This window comes from Tursiops truncatus, chromosome 3 (assembly GCF_011762595.2).
Source record: "Tursiops truncatus isolate mTurTru1 chromosome 3, mTurTru1.mat.Y, whole genome shotgun sequence".
Lineage (NCBI taxonomy): Eukaryota > Metazoa > Chordata > Mammalia > Artiodactyla > Delphinidae > Tursiops > Tursiops truncatus.
Window position 1 is genome coordinate 3,801,449 of NC_047036.1, and position 22,434 is coordinate 3,823,882.

Genomic DNA, 22,434 nt, shown 5'->3' on the forward strand with positions numbered 1-22,434 from the left:
CTGGAGAAATTTAATCAGCCCATGTTTGTGTGTTTATTTGGTGGGTTTTAATTTGCTTTTTTGTTGGGATTTTCTTCTCCCCCTTGATCTTCCTATGTTACCATATCCCTCTGAGGTTTCTGGCTGGTAGCGAAGGGCCGACAGATAAGGGTCCAGCTGCCCCAGTAGATTCCCGTAACTGGTCTCAGAGGCTGCATTCCTGATGTCTCCTGGGGGCTGGGATGGGGCATGGAGGATGGGTTTCCTCCAGCTGGACATTTGAAGTCTCAGCTTCTGCCTGGGCAGAAGGAGATACAAATTCTCCACCTTTTCCAGATATCACATGACACGCCATTTTGCAAGCAAATTCCCCAGAGTCCTGCAGGGTTCAGAACATATGGTTTTCTGGGTTCCTCCCTCAGATCAGAGGAAGCCTTATTGCTCAGATCTCTTCTAGGTTGTTCTGGGAACGCCCCCAGGTCTTTGTGGAGTGATGCACGCGGCTGGAATCCTTGTTCCGCTTTCTCTTTCACCCCTCTCTTCGATACCTTCCTTCCTAAGCCTTCCACAGAGTGACTTGAGTCTTCCCCCCCATTTCTTTATTCCAAGTAACAGAAATGGAGCTCCCCCTCTTCCACATCAGGAATGTCACAGGAGCCCACCTCGGCAGCCGCTGCCAGTGGAAGAATTTTCTGTGGCAAGTGGAGCCTGGGCATGCATGCTGGTCTCAATCTGCCGACCTGGACCATGACCAAGACCTGGGAGAGAGTAGGGACTCGGGTAGAGGGGAGACAGGAAGGGGCCTTTCCTTCCAGAACACAGTTCTTTATTTCATACAAAATCTAAAATAAAGTGTGTCTCTCTTCTTCAAGGATAATTTTTCATAGAAGACATGAGAAGGTAACCCTCTTTCTAACCCCAGGTGTTATAACACATGTTGACTCGGAAGTTATGGCTTTGTTGTGCTGAGAGAGTTCCGCCCGCTCCCCTAGGATACGAGTCACTCCACAATACGTCCTCTTTACCACGAGACCCTGGTTGGTCCCCCATCTCCACGTGGCAGAAATCTCAGTGAGCCATGCCCTCAACCACAACTTGAGTCCCTCAACCTCCTGACCAATACTTCCATCCCAGGAATCCTTTATTTCTCACTATCAACATGATTTATTTCTCTTGGCTCTGCTTAGTCTGATTTAAAATCCAATATTTTTTTCTTGAGGAACAATTTGATCCTCTCTATATTACTGTTTATACCCTGACTTCTGAAGGGCCAAGAGCCAAAACAGTACTTTTAATATCACATTCCCAAATCCCAAATGGCAGACTCATCTCAAAGAGTTCCCAGAAAGGAATAACACTGTTCAATTCCAAAATACATACTTAAATATTTTTCATCCACTTAATGAAGAAATGACAAGTTGTGTTTGAGCAATCAGAAGTTTCAATTTCCTGGGATGGTCAGGAATGTGCCGAAGTGGTTGGCGCCATAGACCCATCCACAGTGACACCAAGTTCTGCTATTGGAAACATAAACATTTGGTCACAAAGAATAATGTATTTGGCATGAAGAGGTGCTGCTTTGTAAAACACTTTAATTTGCAGGGAGTAAGTCAAAGACTCAATTTAGTCACTTGTCACAAATTCAATACAGGCTTATGATAAATTGCTAAGCTGCCTTTTTCTTCATAACTCAAAGTGCTCTGCTATTTGATTCTTCTGGAATATATTATCTATTAATTTCTTATTATTACAGTGACTATGTGGTTTATACGCCCTCTCTAGCTTCTCCTTAGTGGATGCTCTGAGGAACCCCAGGTGGGTAGCCCCAAGCAGAGGAAGGGAGGGGAAAAGCCATGCGAAGAATGGATTCCCTTAATGAACAAAATCGAGGCTCCCTTGACACAGAATCCTCAGGCTTAGAAAGCTCCCACTGACTTCAACAATTAGGGAGTGACTGTTATTGGGATCTGGAACAGTGCTTGGAAGTCCTACCTCCGTTGGCCCTGAATTGCAATATATGCAATCACACAGAAAGAGTGTAAGTCCAGAGATGTTGTTGATGTCATCCTTAAGTTGTGGGAATAGAAAATAGTGATACTATCACAGAAGTCTATAACTAACTCAACTACAAAGTCTTGGTTCTTAGGAAAGAATAAATCCATGCAGTTGGCACTTGGTCACCCTCTCAGGCAGGGTGGGCTTGTTACTAACCATTATTGTATTCATTAGGTTTGCTTTGCAAGTGGAGCTCATCCAACTCAAACAGCTATGTCAAAGGGGACTTTGGCTGCAGAATCCCAGGGCTATTGAGAAGGGCAAAGATGTGATTGGGCTTTGAGGGTGGGGTCAGACTTGTAATTAGAAAGTTGTCTTGTTTTTTTTCTTCCTTTGGGTTTACGGTTTACAAACGTGGAGTTTGTCTGAGAGTTCACCAGCTTTCAGCCAACTCATGAGAGAATGAACTGATGGGCCTCCCTCTCCCCTATATCCAAACATCCCAGGGAGCTCCTCTTCGGTGCCTCCTGTTTAGGAATCAAACCTGGCTGAGCAAAATTCGCCAGCGACGAGGAAGAAGAGGAAGGCTGAGGCATTACGACTGACCTAGGTGGGTCCACAGACCTACTTCTCGACCAAGTGACAGTGTCTAGGTGGACAGATCAGATCCTGTGGCCCTTTCTAGAACAGGAATTCTGGACAAAAATAACCACTGAGATGCACAAAGCAAAAAGGCCTGGGAAACATCTTATGGATCCTGTGAATTATAAAGCTTTTTCTCATACTCTCTTGTTTGATCACCACCTTGTGTAGGGCAGTATTTTTATTTTCCTCTTTTTAGAAATAGAGAGACAGACTTGGTTAAGAATCCATATCCTTGGATGACACATTCCAGGAAGTTTTAGTTTATTAAAAAGACATTAAGTGAAACCATGTTTTGTATCTGAGCAATTGAGGGGAGGGAAGAGCCCACAGGAAAAGAGATTGTGAGAGTCTGTGGAGAACAAGCCTTGGGGCAGGAGCGTAGGAGCTGTCTTTCGGAGGGTGACGGTCTTCCTGCGATTCAGCAGAATATTCTTGTTGAGGTCCAAGGAGTGCAAAGTGAGCCATGACATCTTGTGACAGTGTGGTGTGCATTTTACAGAAGAAGTTCAACACGTCCGTCACCAGATAACAAATGTCAAGCATCTTGACTCACCTAATTTAGGAAAACCAAAGCATCAGTGGAAGAGCAGCACCATTTGTGAGGCCAGTGCCCACCACATGGCAGGAGGATGGAGGAACCAGTCACATCAGCAAGAACTGAAATGTGGAGGACTCCAGCCAGGCAGCCCAAAAGGCTGCATGCAAGTCACCTGCATGCAGCGGCCAAGAGATGACATCCTCAGAAGCAGCACTTTTCAAATGGATCTGCAGTGCTTGGTTGGGACCACTATCATCACTATTCCTTCCCAGGTGCAGGCACATGGGAAGGCTAATTCCAGACCTGTCACAGCAGACCTATGGCAAGGACCACAGGGACCAGTGATGTCTAAGCTTAGAGTAGAGCTCAACCTGCCAGCCAGGTGAGGGGATGCTGTTCCAGTGTCCCATCCTAAGAGGCCAAATAGTGTATTGTCCTTGTGCTAGAAACAGAGGCCTGGAGAGACATTGAAAGATCCTGAAGCCATTGCCTAGGCCAACTTGTCTCAAAGAAGGTCACCCCTGCCTATTGTTAGATCTGACTGTAAGCTCCTTGGAAGCAGACATTGTGTTGCATTTTCTTCATATAGTATAGGACTGGGTGATGTTTGAGAGATGCCCTTGGGGCTCTTATACATCAGTGCAAATGTCTTGTAGCTGACTGGCACCCAGTATGGTGTGTAGTTGAACAAGAAAGAGACTTCATCACACTGATGCTTAAACAATCTGGGGCATCTTCTGTAAGAAGCAGCTCCAAACCCAAGTAGAACAGATCAAGATATCACCACTCAGGTATCAGTGGAGAAGGGGTTCAGTACAGAAATCTGCTCAGGCTGCCATAACAAAGCATCACAGTCTGAACACCTTGAACACAGACATTTATGTTCCCACAGTTCTGGAGGCTGGAAGTCCAAGATCAAGGTGTCAACAGGTTTGGTTTCTCCGAGGCCACCATCCATGACTTGCTGTGCTACTTTCTCGCTGGCTGTGTCCTCACATGGCCTTTTCTCTGTACATGCACATTCCTGGTGTTTCTTCCTCCAAAGGACACCAGTCATACTGGATTAGGCTCCTTATGACCTCATTTAACTGTAATTACCTCTTTAAAGGCCTTGTCTCTAAATGCAGTCACATTGGGAGTTAAGGCTTTAATACATGAATTTAGGGAGGACGTGATTCAATCCATTAAAAGATGAGGGTTCAAGTAGCTGGTAATTTTTTCTGGAGATGTGAATATAGAAAAGCACTCTTCGAGGAGAATTGGCATGCTTTATTTGTTCCTGAGAGTTGGCACTAGGATCAGCCACTGCCTAAATCTAAGGTGGACACATGTCCTTGCCTTTGTGGCCAAAGCCTGAAGCTCTGCCTGTGACAAGATGCTCACTGAGACCAGATGCCTGGTCCTGAGGCAGTAGAAACCCTTCTCCTTAGACAATAAGGTCTGTTTACTCTCATTTAAAGGTTCAGTTTGAAGCCTTTAAAAAAATATTTTGTCGATCCCGCTACTTTAATAACATTGCAATAAATTCTTTCACTAAATGTAATATTTTATTAATCTAGAAAATTAGGACTATGTCTATCAATAAAAAGGATCTTCACAAGATTTTTAGTGTACTTGCAGTGCCTTCCTGCCACAATCAAGATGACAGTGACTTTCTTCTTTGTGACTGCACACTTAGAATTTGCTCAATGCTGGAAGCCACCATTTAAGAAGGAACAGGAATACACTGAGGTGTTTACAATGGTTAGAACTTGCAGGGTCTGGAACCCACAGTACATGAACAATCATTGGACCAGCCTCGGAAGCTGAGCCTTGAAAAGTGAGATGCTGGGTCATGTGATGCTGTCTTCCTGGGCTGAAAGGTAATGTCTGTTACATAGCTCATTATTATGAACCAAAAGTTTGTATCCCCTTGTATTGTAAGGACCCGACATTAAGATTTTAGATTGCTGAGGCATCCTTTTCAAAGATATCCATCCCAAATAAGCATATTGCCAGCTGTATTAGATAGCTACTAGCAAAAAGGCCAGATAAGGAATTAGGCTATTTCCACCCATGAAGCTCCCTCTTCCATAAAGCCCTGGGTAATGAGATAACTGACCATCTGAGAGGTCCCATGTCTCCTTTCCCTTGTCCTAATTGCTGCTCTCATGTTTTAAATTTGCCCATAAAAAGTGAACCAACAGAACCCTAGGCACCCCACCTTTGACCCCAATAAAGACAGAGCCCAAGACCTGAAATCTCTCTCTCTCTTTCTCCTTCCCCATGACTTCGCTGTGTGGCTTTGGGTGTGCCCTTTACCCTCCAGGACATATGCGTAATAAATCTCGTTTCTCAAAGTTCCCTGATGGTTTTTGCCGAAGAGTATCTTGTAATTATAATAAGAATCACAAGGTTGGTCCAGCTACAATATTGTCTTCCACTGGGGAAATGTCTGTAGGGTCCCCACAAGTAGTTCAGGTCTGGGCCAGTGCCCCAAGCATTCCTAGCCAAGAGCATCGCTATCTATGGTCTGAGACCAACACAAAACACCCCCAAATTCATCTGTTGAGGCCTTACATCAAATGAGATGGTGTTTGGATATGGGACCTTTGGGAAGTGATTGGGGTCAGACATGGGCATGAGGTCAAGTCTCATGACCTCTCTTCAGGCTCATGCATGTGAAGAAGGGCCATGAGAGGACACAGTGAGAAGGCAGCGATCTTCAAGCCAGGAATGGGGCCCTCAGCAGAACCCAGCCATGCTGGCATCCTCATCTTGGACTTCTAGCCTGCAGAACTGTGAGAAAATCAATTTCTGTTGTTTAAGCTGCCCAGTCTGTGGTATTTTGTTATGGCAGCCTGAGCAGATTAAGACAGCCACTTAAAATACCTCCTCTTCTATGCCTCATTTTTCCTGAGTCTACAAAATGAAAAAAACACACTATTTATAACTACAATTACTTTGTTATTATCCATTTAGGTATTAAGAAATGTTACCCACAACCCCTCCAGAGGTGTGAAAGGGACAAATCAATGGTGACATTCTTGACAGACATGAGATCACCACTAGATTCCAATTGTTGGTGTGTTTTACAAACAGTAAATGTGAAAGACATTGGCTCTCTGAGCAAGAGAAATTAAGTTTGAATTTTACTATAAATATTGGTCTAAATTATCTAGTGTTTAGTGAAATTTTCAAAAAATGTATAAATCAAGAAGAGTTCAAGAACTTCCAAAAGACCTTTGGCTGATATGGTGAAATGATCTAGAATTCTAGTTGATCCCAGAACTCTTGGTGCTCTTTTGCTACTTCTGGAGCATAAACTAAACAGATTTTAGAAATAAAGCTCTTTTCCCAAAGAGCCAGTGGGTCTTTTTTTTTTTTTTTGAGTTTTATTGGAGTATAGTTGATTTGAAAGTTGTGTAAGCTTCATATATAAAGCAAAGTGATTCAGTTATACATATACATATATTCACTCATTTTCAGATTCATTACCCGTATAGGTTATTACAGAATATTGAGTAGAGTGCCTGTGCTATACAGTAGATCCTTGTTGGATGACTTGTTTTACATATAGTAGTGTGTGTATGTTTCATTCCAGGCTCCTAATTTAATCCCTCTTCCCGCCGTCTCCTCTTTGGTAACCATAAATTTGATTTCAATAGCTGTTAAGTCTGTTCTGTTTTGGCCTTATCCAAACCAAATACATTAACTAAACATGAAAGGCTTCTAAATAATGCAATGGTTGACAGCTCAACATCAAAAAAACAAACAACCCAATCCAAAAATGGGCAGAAGACCTAAATAGACATTTCTCCAAAGAAGATATACAGATTGCCAACAAACACATGAAAGAATGCTCAACATCATTAATCATTTGAGAAATGCAAATCAAAACTACAATGAGATATCATCTCACACCGGTCAGAATGGCCATCATCAAAAAATCTAGAAACAATAAATGCTGGAGAGGGTGTGGAGAAAAGGGAACCCTCTTGCACTGTTTGTGGGAATGTAAATTGATACAGCCACTATGAAGAACAGTATGGAGTTTCCTTAAAAAAACTAAAAATAGAACTACCGTACGACCCAGTAATCCCACTACTGGGCATATACCCTGAGAAAACCATAATTCAAAAAGAGTCATGTACCACAATGTTCATTGCAGCTCTATTTACAATAGCCAGGACATGGAAGCAACCTAAGTGTCCATCAACAGATGAATGGTTAAAGAAGATGTGGCACATATATACAATGGAACATTACTCGGCCATAAAAATAAACGAAATTGAGTTATTTGGAGTGAGGTGAATGGACCTAGAGTCTGTCACACAAAGTGAAGTAAGTCAGAAAGAGAAAAACAAATACCATATGCTAACACATATATATAGAATCTAAGGGAAAAAAAAAAAAGGTCATGAAGAACCTCAGGGCAAGAAGGGAAGAAAGACACAGACCTACTAGAGAACGGACTTCAGGATACAGGGAGGGGGAAGGGTAAGCTGTGACAAAGTGAGAGAGTGGCATGGACATATATACACTACCAAACGTAAAATAGATAGCTAGTGGGAAGCGGTAGCATAGCACAGGGAGATCAGCTCAGTGCTTTGTGACCACCTAGAGGGGTGGGATAGGGAGGGTGGGAGGGAGGGAGATGCAAGAGGGAAGAGATATGGGAACATATGTATATGTATAACTGATTCGCTTTGTTATAAAGCAGAAACTAACACACCATTGTAAAGCAATTATACTCCAATAAAGATGTTAAAAAAAACACACACACACACAAAATAAAATAAAATAAAATAAAATAAAATAAAGAAAACAAAATAATAATGCAATGGGGCTTCCCTGGTGGCGCAGTGGTTGAGAGTCCGCCTGCCGATGCAGGGGACATGGGTTCGTGCCCCGGTCCAGGAGGATCCCACGTGCCACGGAGCAGCTAGGCCCATGAGTCGTGGCTGCTGGGCCTGCGCGTCCGGAGCCTGTGCTCTGCAACGGGAGAGGCCACAACAGTGAGAGGCCCACGTACCACAAAAAAAAAAAAAAAATGCAATGGTTGAAATAAATGATTGTATGTCTTTCTAAAATTTCTTTGAATCCCTACTTTAATTAGAATGTGGATCTGAACTTTGATTCTGTGTTTTTAATAACCATTACAGTGTTTTTTGGACTTTGAAGCTCATTATTAAGTTGAAAAAGTGGCCCTTCACATTCTGATCTTTTAATCACAACAATTCTTGCAAACAGACAAAGTTAGACTATTTAAGCTTCACTCATTGTTTCATTATTATTTTTTTTTAATTTGATGTGAACTTGCATCATTTTCTAAAATGTTGTCAGCGTAACACAGTTTTCCATGATGTGAACAAGTATGACCTTTAAAAGAGGAAATAATTTTGTACTTATTTTTTAGTAAAACATGTCTGGGGAACGTTGAGTTAAGTAAGTCTATTCCTCCACATTTTTTTTTTCAAGTTCAGAGTTTCTAGAACCCATCAGTGATGTCGTGGTGCATCTGCAGGAAATAAGGTGTTGGATGTTTCTCAAACTTCCTCTCGGCCTTTGGTTGGGACCTTGCCAATGATCAGAGGCTGCAGGCAAGGTATTCCTGGCTTCAAGTGTCAGTATCAACAGGAAGGTGAGGCGCATGGCATAATTTACCAAGAGGGAAGGGTTTGAGGTGCTGCCCCTGATGGTCCATAGAAATGGGAGAAAAAAGCCAAGCTTCCTTTAGTTTAGCAATAAAAGTCAATGCATTGGGAACAAGCAAAGGTAAGTATTTTAATTTAACAAAGACAAATATCACTTGGGATTTCATATCTGAATAAAGGAGGAAGAGCATCCTAATAGTTGTGACAATTACCCACTGGGCTTAATTAGGCAGGAGTACCTGTCAATTTGGAAGCTGGATGATTCAGAAGATAGAGCCAATAAATAATGCTCATTGGCTCACTTGGGTGACTGACAACAGTAGTTCTGGTACTAAGTTAAAGGACTTCGAGGTAAATGATTTTATATCCTAATAGTGTTAATCAAAATGAATGTTCACATTTCAAGGGTCAGAAAACAAGGAAAGAAGATCCATACTTCAATGCAGTGTCCATGGGGATTTCTGGAAAACTCTTTTATTTCGTTGCTTTCTACTTGGTAGTGAATATGCACAATTATTTCTATTATTTACTTAAAGAGGTTTTGTAATGCTTCTTAAAATTAAAGTAAAGTAGGGGTTTCCCTGGTGGCACAGTGGTTAAGAATCTGCCTGTCAATACTGGGGACATGTACTCAAGCCCTGGTCCAGGAAAATCCCACATGCCGTGGAGCAACTAAGCCCGTACATCACAACTACAGAGCCTGCGCTCTAGAGCCTGCGAGCCTCAATTACTGAGCCTGCGTGCCACAACTACTGAAACCTGCGCACCTAGAGCCCATGCTCCGCAACAAGAGAAGCCACCACAGTGAGAAGCCTACACACTGCAACGAAGACCCAATGCAGCCAAAAATAATAAATGAACAATATAAATAGGTTTATTAAAGTAAGGGTTTGTCTTCAGGTTGTTTATCTATCTTATTACAACTAATGGAATTATAAAACAAATATCTTTCTAATACTCGTGCTTTGTCATCCGATTGCAGCACAATCATTGAAAATACATTATTTTGCGTGCTTTCTTCTGGTCCCAGACTATGTTATGTACTCTGTCTGTAAGTTGTGTTCTCAGAACCTACACAGACCAACATCCTTGCCAATATCCAGGTGCTGAAGAGTGAAACATAAGGACAAGAAACCATTCCAAGCCATTTGTTTAGCTGTGGTTTTTGTTGTGTGTTGAATTCAAGTTTATCCCAACAGATGCAAATGTTGTTGAGGGCAGGAAGCAGGATTATTCTGTTTGTGCCACAAATATGATGGGTGCTATGCCCTGGATGCCTGCTTTGAGTAAAGAAGCAGTGAAGTTAGTCTCACACCAACACTCTCTAACAGGGAATTCAACCACCTCCCCCCACCTTTCAGTGACACATTGTGAACCCCTTGTACGTTTTCTGCGTGTGCAAAGAACAGTGTGCTCAGATCTATGACTGCAAAAGTAAAGGACTATGTTGTTCTACTTTGGAAAGACATTCACAGAATATGTACAACTACTACTAAATTCAGATGTCATCTTGATTGAAAATCTCCTTGCTCTTAAAATGCCTCCCTTGATCAAGGCCTAAAGAACAGAATGTACAAAATAGTTCATAAAAATGTGGCTGGTCGAAGCCCTAAAAGACAAGTCTCAGGTGAAAAGCAAAATGAAACAGTAACCAGAATTAAAATATCTTAGAAATATATTTTTCTCTTAAAATCTAATGGACTTTAATCTTCTAGCAAAAAAAAAAAAAAAAAAAAAGAGAGAGAGAGAGTGAGAGAGAGAGAGAGACCAGATGGCACTGAGTCACGCAGTGATATGAATGTATGCATTATTGTTGGGGGAGTGGAACTGTTTCTAGGGAAACATACTGCCCACTCAGAAGTAGGCATTTGCTTTCTAATTTCAAAATGATTCCAACAGTCATCCTTAATAGCTCACTACTTTATGAGTAAATCACTGATACACTAATAGCCCTGATGGATCCATTTTATATGATTAATCAAGTTGCTTGGTGCTCCTCCAATTGTTTGGATTCACAAGGGAGATCGGATTGCGTGATGCACACTTTTTCACGCAGATTCCTCTAATTACCAAGCTTTAATGCAGTTTCTGGTCAAAAATCACAAATGTATTTGATTTAACAAATGCTTCTTTCGCCACAAACAAAGCCCTTGAGGTATGCTTTTAGAGGTGGGGATGGTTTTATTCTTCGTCATTACCTAATCTGATAAAGTACAGCCAGATGATTCAAAGTGAAAATCCAGATGCAGAAAAATACTTTAAAAGTTTCAGAGCACTTTTTAAAATTCCTACAGGCTAGCCTATCATGCTGTGTCATGGCAAGTTTGCCATGTGTGATTTAAGCTAAATCGACGATGGGATAAGTAGAGTTAGTGCAGCTAGCTCCAATGTCCAAGTGTGAAAATTATATTTGCTGAAAATGCAGACCACTTAAGGGCAGAATTTGCTCCACAGCATATCCTGAAACACAGATCTAATCTAGCTATGTGAAAAATGCATTATGGAGAAAAGATCCTTTGGGAACCAGTTGGAAGGAGTTACCCAAGGAAAGCTCTGAATTAGCTCTTTGGAAGGAATGCAAAAAGATAGGACATAGGTAGATAGAGGGGGAGTAAAATATGTCTACAAGCCAGTGGAGTCCCCAGTCTTCTCCAGGGATTCAGGACTGAGGGACTTGAGCACCAGAAGTGACCTCAGGGTATGTGGGTTTCCAAACGAAACAGAGAGAGAGAGATCTCTTCTATGGAAGCAAACCAGAGAGTTTTTATCCTTGTCCGGGGCGAAGAGAGGTACCTTCTCCAGGACAAAGAACTCTTCCATGGAAGTGAGAGGCAAAAGAAGTCTGTATGAACTACAGTGACTTAAAACATGAGCATCTGGACACAAGATTAAGTGAATCCTGAGTCTTCTTATGTCAGCTAAGAAAAAAGGAAAGCCTCCACAACTGAAATGCTCTTTGAGTCTCACTATATATCATTGGTCTCTCCATGCAGCCTACCTACTTAATAGTTGATTATGTGTGGACACCATATTTTCTTAATCAGACATTTTCCTATAAATCTGTGGTTGTGTCACTGACCTGAGACATCTGAAAAAGGAGACAAATGTAACCCCGTTAGAGTAGTCTGTCTAGTGACTGAACAAGGTTAAACAGGCAAAGAAGACTTTATTCAAGCCTTTTGCAATAGGAGAGAGAGACAGAACTCAGTCTGACCTCAAGTCTGATAAAACCAAGAGAGGTAGGGGTTTAATCTGCTGAGGTGAGGTAGTGGAAAGTACTGGAGGCTGTTAGGAGAGAAGTTGATCTGTGTGGTGTGTCCAGCACATTGAGTTATTCCTGCATCTGCAAATGTTTCTGTCTGGATTAGGCCATCTGTGTTTGCTAACTGTCACCCGTCAAAGCTAGGCTCCTATTCTCCCACAGAGACTAGGAGATAAGAGCGCTATCTTCCTTGATCACATTTCAAAGGCATGGCTTCCAGGTTCTTGAGAAATACATCGCTGGGCTGTAAAACTGGCAAGAATCTTTCAAAAAGAGTTCCATACATATCAAAGGTGGAGAAAATAAATTTACAATGATGGTTTTCTGAAGCAAATGCTCAGAGAAAAGGGAGGTCAGGGGCCAAGAGTCAGGAAGGAATCTGTCTAAAGTGTAGTCAAGCTGAGGGGAATATTAACAACATCTTGGGCAAGTCCATGAACTAGATAATTGAGAGATTCTGCAAAATTTCATGAAAGAAAGAGCTATATTAAAAAGATTTTTTTGGCTTCCCTGGTGGCGCAGTGGTTGAGAGTCTGCCTGCCGATGCAGGGGACACGGGTTCGTGCCCCAGTCCAGGAAGATCACACATGCTGCGGAGCGGCTGGGCCCATGAGCCATGGCCACTGAGCCTGCACGTCCGGAGCCTGTGCTCCGCAATGGGAGAAGCCACAACAGTGAGAAGCCAGCGTATCGCAAAAAAAAAAAAAAAAAAAAAAAAAAAAAAAGTAAAGAAAAAAACAGGACCCAGGGCACTGCAAATGGACAACTCATGGAAGAGTCCTCATGAAGTCTGACACAGCTGCACATGTTCACCTATAGACTGTGGATGAGCTCCTGGGCTCATGAGGCTGTATCAGGGCCTTCTGCTGACCACGCATATCCTATTTTTTACCATCAAAGTTGTGAAGCGGGTCTTTTCAGTCAATGACAGACGCTAAGCTTGAAATGCAGTGAGGGTTTATCTGCTGCAACAGGTCAGGTTTTCATGTATGTCAGGTAGCCAGGCAGGCTACCTGGAGTAGGTGAGGTACCCACTTGGGGTTACATAAAAGGGGTACCCTTAAGACCTTGGACAGATTGTTAGATGCAGCATGTTTGCTATAGTAAGGATGCTCAAAGGTGGCAATCATGGCTTACCAAGCAGCTCCAGGGGCCTCCACCCACGATCTTGGGCAAAACAGACTCTTTAAAGAATGGATTCCATAAAGCGCTGCCCCCAGGCTCCCTTAGGGTCTGGAGATCCACACGTACAGCCCTTCCTCTCAAGTACAAGACTTGGAGAAAAGCAGTGACCTGTCCACAAAGGAGTGTTTCTCAAACAGTGTCCAGCCTGAAGATAGACAGGCAGAGATGTCCAGTAGCCAATTAGGCACATAAATGTGGAGAGTGAAGAGGGATGAGTTATGGGGACATATGTATATGTATAACTGATTCACTTTGTTATAGGGTAGAAACTAACACACCATTGTAAAGCAATTATACTCCAATAAAGATGTTTAAAAAAAATTAAAAAATAAAAATAAATAAATGTGGAGAGTGGAAGAGCATCTGAAAATGGATGATTAAAAATCAATAAAATGTGTTAAGGGAGATCAGACTAGATGTGGCAGTTCAAGAAATACAGGTCACATTGTCCAGGGAGGGGCAGAGACATGAGGAGAGAGTTGAGTGTAGAGACAGAAAGACCACCAAGGTGTGAGAGCTGGGTAGACAAGGGGAATCTTCAAAGAGGATTGAGAAGGTAACAACAGAAGCAGCAAGAACCTAGAGAGAAAAACACACACAAACAAACAAAGAAGAAATGAAATCTGAAGGGTGTTTCAAGGTCCATGGTGTCAAGTTTATGTGGCTACCAGGAAATATGGTATGGACCCAGTTGACTGGCTTTCTGGTTACTCACTGAGATCTTGTTGAGAAGAGTTCAGTAGAGTGGGGTATAGAACAGACTACTAAGGCTAAGGGTGCATTGATTCAGGGGTGAGGAAACAGGGCAACTAATGTAGGCCTGTATTTCTGGACACACAACCACAAAAAAATAGGAGATATTTCAGAAAGTGTCTGAGAAAGGACTAAGACCAAGAGAAAGTTTGTTTTTGTTTGGTGAGTTAGCTGTTTATAATGTTAGTGTGGGTGTGTTTCTATGGGGAAGAAAGCAGTGCAGAAGGACTAGTTGAAGAAAGAGTAAATGACGGACAAGGGAGGGCAGGATTTTGTAGAGCAGCCTCTGAGTATGAGTGGGGAGAAGGCAGTGGGAAGACCCCAGAGAACATCAGTCCCAGGAAGGGGACAGCACCTCTGGGGTTTCAGTCCTGGATGCCTCTGTGTTTTCTGTGTAGCAGGCTGGAAGGACAGATCTGAAGGTCAGCAGGGGCTAACAGACTAGGAAATATTGAGAGCAAAAAGAGAGGGAACTGATGACAGATGCATAAGAAGGCAATGATCAGTGTTGAGGGTGCAACATACTAGACACAGAAACACATGCTGGCCCGAAGAGCATGGTTGTGTGCAATTTCTCCAGCAATACTCACTGCCCTGTCTGAGTGTGGAGAAGCCAGATAGCCAAAACCATTAACAGGAAGTTGTTTCCACTACAGGCATGAGGGAAGGACCACGAGCAAGGCAGCTGAGGATTACCACCAGGGACATGTTGAACATGTGTATCATGAGGTCTTCCCTGGAGCATGAGGAATAGCCAGGACAGATGGGAAAATTGCAAGGTTGGCATCAGCAGAGAGACATTTACCACCTGTCCCCACCTCCTTTTGTGTAGATGTCCCAGGACCAGGAGAACACGTCTAGTCCCCTCTGACCAGTTCCTATGCACTCACTGTTTCCCAATGAGGAGAGAGTTAGCTCACTCTTGAGTTTGGGTGAAGGTCACTGTGATGAAGCTGGACTTGGACTTGTTTGTCCTGCAGGGCCCTCTTTTGGATCTTCCAATCCTCAAGGAAGCCCTTTTCCTCTCTGCTTCCTCTCCCAGATGGCCAGCTGAGCAGAGGGGGGCTTTCAGCCACACCCAGCATACTCCCATGAGAAGCCAATTTAGCTCCCTGGCTGCAGAAGTTAGGTTCAGAGTGGAACACTCAGACCTCAGGACCAGACTCCCTTCTCCAATGAGTGTTACTATAGAACAGCTGCTATTTTAATCTTCTGCAGTGATCAGTGCTTTGCAGGCTACTTTGTTACCCACAATTCTGAAGGGCAGGAGGATAAGGTAGGATGTCAATACCAAGGCCTACCACCCCTTTCCAAACTAGCCAATTGGTAGAATTTCCTGGTTCAGAAAAACTGAAGTGGGGGCACATTGAAGTTGTGCCTTTGCCATGCACTTGACAACCTGCTCAGCAAAACGCAGACACAGGCAGTGCTCCCCAATAGAAATAACAGTCACAGGACCTACTATGAGCACAGGGCCATAGGTTTCCCCTGCTTCTTCAGGGAGCCAGGGCTCACAGATTCTGGCTCAGGCTCTGAGATGAGGTTTATATCCTTGGAGACATAGTATTTCTATGCTCCTACCACATCACTGGGGCTTCTTCAGGAGGGAGTATAAATACAATCAATATGTACATTATCCCCCCACCCCTGCACCATGCTCCTACATCACATGACCCTACACAAAACACGACCACAGACTAAGAGGGGAAATTTGACCTAAGGAAACTACTATATCTATAGTCTGTGGCCATGAACCTGCTGGACTCTGGACCTGCCTCTGCCCACCTCCCTTCCTGCTCCAGCTACCTTGGCAATCTTCCAGTTCCTTGAACAAACAAGCTGGCCTCTTTCCTTCTTCATGACTTCGTACATCCTTGCTCCTTATCCTTGCATAGAGGCTCCTGCTTGACCTTCAGGACTCAGCGAGGCCCTCATTGACCATGACCATTGAGGTCCACCCATTCTCGATTGCAGACCTCCATAGGATTCCTTTGTAGTGCTTACCACAAATAATTATGATTTTTGCATCATTATGGGTGGAAGTGCACTGTCTTACTAAAATGAGGGACTCTGTGGTCTTGTTCACTATTGTATCTCTAGCAACCCAGCACAGTGTTTGGAACACTGTAAGCACTCAAGATATCTCTGACTGCATGAATTCTGAAGACTTTTGAATGCTCTCATCCCACTTACTTCACGTTGCAGCTCTGCATTGGAGAATGGGCTGCCATGACAAAGGAAAGATCTTGGCCATGAGACACATAGGTGGTTCAGCTCCCAAATGGCATCTAATCAGGGCAGAGCAGTCATTACTGGCACTTACACAGATGGAGCATCACAAATAACCCCAACCTCTGTCTGTAGCTGAATCACTACATTTCCTGCTCCATCACACACCAAGAACCCATGCAAGACCTCCATGTTCCTTCACTGCTCCCCTCTGGGTCAAGGGTGATGGTGCTGGGAGGGGTGAGAGCACACACTTAAAGGGAATAGAACTGGCTCAAACTCAACCCTTAGGGTTTCTCCTCCAGGAACATGGGACATGACCATGCACCAAATAGGGCAGAGATAGCCACTAAGCAGAGGGGAAACCTCAGCTCACATCTGGCTTTGGGTCAACCCCCCACCCCATCTACAACTAAGATGATAGTTGCTAGTACATCCATAGGAAATATGTGACTTGTGTTCACATCAAATCTAGCTCTCCCATCAAAGACACTGGACATAGGCAGACTGTATAGGGACACTCCCACATAAGGACACCCCTTCAAGATCACAATACATAAATGTTTCACCCAATTTCATAGAGAGAGAGAAAGTTAAACCAAACAAGAAAACAGAGGAATTTGTTTCATTTGAAAGATCAATAGAAAACCCCTGAAAAAGCAACTAATGAAAGAGAAATAAACAATTTATCAGTCAAAGAATTCAAATCATTCATAATAAGAATGCTAACTGACTTAGGGACAGTAGTAGATGAATACAGTAAGAAGTTTAACAAGGAACTAGAAAATATAAAAAAAGAACCAGTCAGAACAGAAGAATAAAAAAACTGAAAGGAAAAACACACTGCAATGAATTAATAGCAGATTAAATGATACAGAAGAAGGCATAAGTGAAAAAAGAATAATGAACAGTACCCAATCAAAAGGCAAAAAGAAGAACAAATTAAAAAAAAAAAAATAAGGACCGTTTAAGAGATCTATGGGATAACATCAATCATATCAACATTAGTATTTTAGGGGTCTCAGAAGAAGAAGGGAGAGAGAAGGGGGTTAACAATATTTTTGATAAAATTATGACTGAAAACTTCCCAAACCTGAAGAAGGAAACAGATATCCAAGTATAGGAAGCACAGAGGATCCCAAACAAGATGAACCCAAAACAGACTCACACCAATATATATCAAAGGTAAAATAGCAAAAATTAAAATAAAGAAAAAAATTAAATGCAATGAGAGAAAAACAAAGAGTCATATAAAAGGGGAACCCCCCATAAGGCTATCAGCTGATTGTTCTGCAGAAAGTTTTCAGACTAGAAGGGAGTGACACAAGATATTTAAAGTGCTTAGAGGGAAAACCCTTCAAACAGGATACTTTATCCAGCAAGATTATCATTTAGAATTGAAGGAGAGATGAAGAACTCAGACAAGCAAAAACTAAAAAATTCATTAATACTAAACCTACCATTAAAGAAATGATAGTATTTTCTAAGTGGAAAATAAAAGGCTATAACAAGAATTAAGACACTATGGAAAAGAAAAACTCCCATTAGTAAAGGAAAATATATAGTAAAGCCTGAGTAACAACCATTTAAATAAGCTAGCATGATGATTAAAATATAAAAAGTGTAAAATCAACTATGATTACAATAATCAGTAAAGGGATAAACATGAAGATGTGAAATACAACATGAAAACACAAAATGTGGGGGAGGGGAGTAAAATATGTAGATCTTTTAGAATAGGTTTGAAATTAAAGAACTACGTGTTTAAAACAAGTAGATATAGTTATAAGTCAACATATATAAACCCTGTTGTATCACAGATCAAAAACCTACAACAGGTACACAAAATCTAGAGAGAAAGGAATACAAGCATACTACTAAAGAAAACCATCAAACCAAAATGGAAGAAACAAAAAGAAAAAAAGAACAGAGAGGGACCAAAAAAATTACTGGAGAACAAGTAATAAAATGGCAATAAGTAATACCTATCAATAATTACTTTAAACGTCAATGGACTAAATGCTCCAATCAAAAGATATAAGTTGGGGCTTCCCTGGTGGCACAATGGTTGAGAGTCCGTCTGCTGATGCAGGGCACACGGGTCCATGCCCTGGTTCAGGAAGATCCCACATGTCATGGAGCGGCTAGGTCTGTGAGCCATGGAGGCTGAGCCTGCGTGTCTGGAGCCTGTGCTTCGCAATGGGAGAGGCCAAAACAGTCAGAGGTCCATGTACTGCAGAAAAAAAAAAAAAAAAAAAAAAAAAAAGATATAGGTTGGCTGATTGGATTCAAACAAACAAACAAACAAAAAATACAAAAGCTATCTATAAGCTGCTTGAGAGAGACTCTCTTCAGAGCTAAAGACAAAAATTGACTGAAAGTGAGGAGGTGGAAAAATATATTTCATGCAAATGGAAACATCAAGAAAGTAGGGGTAGCAATACTCATAATAAAACAAAGTACACTCTAAAATAAAGTCTGTAACAAAAGAAAAAGAAGGGCATTAATTAAGCAATACAAGATATTACATTTGTTAACGTATATGTACCTAATACAGGAGCACCTAAATACATAAGGAAATACCAAAGACACAAAGGGAGAAAATGATAATAATACAATAATACTGGTAGACTATAACACCCCACTTCAAACAGAAAATCAATAAGGCAAGTGTGATCTTATATGACATAATAGACCAGTTGACCTTAATAGATATCTATAAGACATTCCATCAAAAAACAGCAGAATACAAATCCTTTCCAAATGCACATGGAACATTTTCCAGGACAGATCATATGCTAGTCCACAAAATAAGTCTCAACAAATTTAAGAGCATAGAAATTATATAAAGCATTTTATACTACAACAACAGTATGGAGAGGACCTTCAAGATGGTGGAGGCATAAAATGTGGAGATCAACTTCCTCCCTGCAAATACATCAAAAATACATCTACCTGTGGAACAGCTCCTACAGAACACCTACTGAATGCTTGCAGAAGGCCTCAGACTTCACAAAAGGCAAGAAACTCCCCACATACCTGTCCGTGTGGCTGACAGGGTCTTGGTGTTCTGGCTGGGTGTCAGGAATGAGACTCTGAGGTGGTAGAGCCGAGTTCAGGACATTGGACCACGAGAGACCTCCCAACCCCATGTAATATCAATCGGCGAGAAATCTCCCATAGATTTCCATCTCAACGCTAAGACCCAGCTCCACTCAAAGACCAGCAAGATCCAGTGCTGGACAACCCATGCGAAACAACTAGCAAGACAGGAACACAACCCCACCCATTGGCAGAGAGACTGACTAAAATCATAATAAGTTCACAGACACCCCAAAACACACCACCAGATGCAGTCCTGTCCACCAGAAAAACAAGATCCAACCTCATCCACCAGAGCACAGGCACCAGTCACCTCCAGCAGGAAGCCTACACAACCCACTGAATCAAACTTACCCACTCGGGGCAGACACCAAAATCCACAGGAACTACAAACAAGCAGCCTGTGAAAAGGAGACCCCAAACACAGTAAGTTATGCAAAATGAGAAGACAGTGAAACACACAGCAGATGAAGGAGCAAGGTAAAAACCCACCAGTCCAAACAAATGAAGAGGAAATATGCAGCCTACCTGAAAAAGAATTCACAGTAATCATAGGAAAGATGGTCCAAAATCGTGGAAAGAGAATGGAGAAAATACAAGAAACAATTAACAAGGACCTAGAAAAACTAAAGAGCAAACAAACAATGATGAACAACACAATAAATGAAGTTAAAAATTCTCTAGAAGGAATCAATAGGAGAATAACTGAGGCAGAAGAACAGATAAACGACCTGAAAGATAAAATACTGAAAATAATTACTGCAGAGCAGAATAAAGGAAAAAGAATGGAAAGAATTGAGGAAAGTCTCAGAGATTTATGGTATAACTTTAAACATAACAACATTCGAATTATAGGGGTCCCAGATGAAGAGGAGAAAAAGAAAAGGATTGAGAAAATATTTGAAGAGATTAGTGTTGAAAACTTCCCTGATATGGGAAAAGAAATAGTCAATCCAGTCCAAGAAACACAGAGAGTCCCATACAGGATAAATCCAAGGGGAAACATGACAAGACATATATTAATCAAACTATAAAAAATAAATACAAAGAAAAAATATTAAAAGCAGCAAGGGAAAAGCAACAAATAACATACAAGGGAATCCTCACAAAGTTAACAGCTGATCTTTCAGCAGAAACTCTGCAAGCCAGAGGGGAGTGGCAAGACATATTTAAGGTGATGAAAGGGAAAAAACTACAACCAAGATTACTCTGCCCAGCAAGGATCTCATGCAGATTCAAAGGAGAAATTAAAAACTTTACAGACAAGCAAAAGCTAAGAGAATTCAGCACCACAAAAGCAGCATTGCAACAAATGCTAAAGGAACGTCTTTAGGCAGGAAACACAAGAGAAGGAAAAGACCTACAATAACAAACCCAAAACAATTTAAAAAATGGTAATAGGAATATACATATGGATAATTGCCTTAAATGTAAATGGATTAAATGCTCCAATCAAAAGACATAGACTGGCTAAATGGATACAACAGTAAGACCTGTATATATAATGTCTACAAGAGACCCACTTCAGACCTAGGGACACATACAGACTGAAAATGAGGGGATGGAAAAAGATATTCCATGCAAAAGGAAATCAAAAGAAAGCTGGAGTAGCAATTCTCCTATCAGAAAAAAATAAACTTTATTATTTTTTTTCTAACATCTTTATTAGAGTATAATTGCTTTACAATGGTATGTTAGTTTCAGCTTCACAACAAAATGAATCAGTTATATATATACATATATTCCCATATCTCTTCCCGCTTGCATCTCCCTCCCTCCCACCCTCCCTATCCCACCCCTCCAGGCGGTCACAAAGCACCGAGCTGATCTCCCTGTGCTATGCGGCTGCTTCCCACTAGCTATCTACCTTACGTTTGGTAGTGTATATATGTCCATGTCTCTTTATCGCTGTGTCACCATTTACCCTTCTCCCTCCCCATAGCCTCAAGTCCATTCTCTAGTAAGTCTGTGTCTTTATTCCTGTTTCACCCCTAGGTTTTTCATGACTTTTTTTTTCTTAAATTCCATATATATGTGTTAGCATATGGTATTTGTCTCTCTCTTTCTGACTTACTTCACTCTGTATGACGGACTCTAGGTCTATCCACCTCATTACAAATAGCTCAATTTCGTCTCTTTTTATGGCTGAGTAATATTCCATTGTATATATGTGCCACATCTTCTTTATCCATTCATCCGATGATGGACACTTAGGTTGTTTCCATCTCTGGGCTATTGTAAATAGAGCTGCAATGAACATTTTGGTACATGACTCTTTTTGAATTTTGGTTTTCTCAGGGTATATGCCCAGTAGTGGGATTACTGGGTCGTACGGTAGTTCTATTTGTAGCTTTTTAAGGCACCTCCATACTGTTCTCCACAGTGGCTGTATCAATTTACATTCCCACCAACAGTGTAAGAGGGTTCCCTTATCTCCACACCCTCTCCAGCATTTATTGTTTCTAGATGTTTTGATGATGGCCATTCTGACTGGTGTGAGATGATATCTCATTGTAGTTTTGATTTGCATTTCTCTAATGATTAGTGATGTTGAGCATTCTTTCATGTGTTTGTTGGCACTCTGTATCTCTTCTTTGGAGAAATGTCTATTTAGGTCTTCTGCCCATTTTTGGATTGGGTTGTTTGTTTTTTTGTTATTAAGCTGCATGAGCTGCTTATAAATTTTGGAGATTAATCCTTTGTCAGTTGCTTCATTTGCAAATATTTTCTCCCATTCTGAGGGTTGTCTTTTGGTCTTCTTTATGGTTTCCTTTGCTGCGCAAAAGCTTTTAAGTTTCATTAGGTCCCATTTGTTTACTTTTGTTTTTATTTCCATTTCTCTAGGATGTGGGTCAAAAAGGACCTTGCTGTGATTTATGTCATAGAGTGTTCTGCCTATGTTTTCCTCTAAGAGTTTGATAGTTTCTGGCCTTACATTTAGGTCTTTAATCCATTTTGAGCTTATTTTTGTGTATGGTGTTAGGGAGTGATCTAATCTCATACTTTTACATGTAGCTGTCCAGTTTTCCCAGCACCACTTATTGAATAGGCTGTCCTTTCTCCACTGTACATTTCTGCCTCCTTTGTCAAAGATAAGGTGACCATATGTG